The following is a 1,793-nucleotide window of genomic DNA, read 5'->3' as shown; positions in this document are numbered from 1 at the left end:
GCTTAAGGAAGGCCTTTCAATTCACCATGTTTTCCAGCTAGGTAGCCTCTCTTTGTATTTGCATTCTTTCCTAACATTTCTACCTTGTGAGAAAAACATAGATCCAATTTAGCTAAACATTTAACATTTCCTTAGTTTTAAATAATTTAAAATATTTCTACTGAAATCCAGCCTACTTCAATTACTTCTGCAGGCCTCAGAAATGTTTTCTTGTAATAGTAACATGCTGTGCAATGAAAATTCTTGGGAAAAAAAGCATAAGAGCAATGCAACAGAGATGTTTATAAGCACTGCCAGTTGTTGCTGACATGCAGTATTGTTTTACTTTAATGGATATAGGCCCATGTTACATTGGTGTGATTACTTGTGCATATATATGGGTATATATGAGAAGAAATATGGCAGCTCTTCTTGAAATTAAAATAGAGCTTGTGCCAAAGCTCTTGAATGCTGATGGGTGAGAAGCAGATAACACTTAATGATTGCTAGAAAGTGTTAGCATTTAATTTCACTGTTACCCTATGGAAAAGTTTTTCCACCAAAAAAATTATGCCTCTCTGTGCTGTATAACATAATGTGTTAACAGAGCTGACAGAAAAAAAAAAAAGCAATTGTTCTCGCACATATTACATTTTGCTCATAACCCAACAGTAGGTATCTAGCTTCAGCTGTACAAGAAAGAAATTTGAATTTTTTTGTGAAATGTAGGAAATCCCCCTAAATATCATGGCACTTTTCTGGAAACCACTGGAAGATTTTTTTTTCCTGAATCTCAAGTTTGCAGAACTTGTTTTTCTAATGCTTATATTATGCAATGTTTCTGACAGTGTCATTTTTCCAAGGTAAGTTCCATCTTAAACTATGAATGCCAGAGGTTTTTGTAGAAGAGCAGACTCCTCCAGTTAAGAGAACAGTGCAAATTAGTAACTTGTACTTTTAATGAGCATATTTTAAAAGAGACTTCGAGTTCTAAGAGTCCTTAAGAGAATAAATTAAGGACAGAAAAAATCAGCGTAGCACAAGGATGATAATGTATTTTTAGCAATTTAGAGACAATGCACAGAAATGTGTCTAAACCAGTTATGCTTATGGGTTGGTGTTACCAGGATCACAGAAGTATGTGATGTGCCTATCAAGTGCAGGATTTGATGCAGTATAAGAAATAATAAGTGAAACGAAGCAGGGAACATTCAAAAGCTGAAGTGACAGATACATTTTCATATACACTGCAGGAACTTTTGGTTCAGTGCTGTTACGTGCAGTTCTATGAAGTACTGCCCACCATGGCCTTTTAGGCCTATCGCCAAAACATCGGTGTAGAAATATTAAACTAATGCAGTATGATCTTATCTGCAATATTTGCTGTATTGCAAGTGAGCTGAACCATGGTCAAGCCACAGGTGTCTGGGACTGGAAAAAATACAGAGTTGTTGAGATAGTGGGTTGTTATCAATGGTTCTATGTCAGGGTGGAGGCTGGTCACAAGCAGTGTCCCTCAGGAGGCGGAACTGATGCTCCTCAACATCTTCATCAATGACACAGACGATGGCATCAAATGCACCCTCAGCAAGTTTGCAGTCAATTCATTGGAGGGAAGGGAAGCCATCCAGAGGGACCTGGACAGGCTGGAGAAGTGGGCCCATGAGAAACCAATGAGGTTCAGTAAGGCCAAGTGCAGGGTGTGGTACTTGGGTCGAGGCAATCCTAGATATTTATACAGACTGAGGAAAGATCTCTGTGGAGAAGGATTTGGGGGTCCTGGCAAATGAGAAGCTGGACATGAGCCAGCAGGG

The sequence above is a fragment of the Meleagris gallopavo genome, chromosome Z (genome assembly GCF_000146605.3).
Source record: "Meleagris gallopavo isolate NT-WF06-2002-E0010 breed Aviagen turkey brand Nicholas breeding stock chromosome Z, Turkey_5.1, whole genome shotgun sequence".
NCBI classification, from domain to species: domain Eukaryota; kingdom Metazoa; phylum Chordata; class Aves; order Galliformes; family Phasianidae; genus Meleagris; species Meleagris gallopavo.
The sequence above is the reverse complement of the archived record's forward strand: the minus strand, read 5'-3'. Positions refer to the sequence as shown.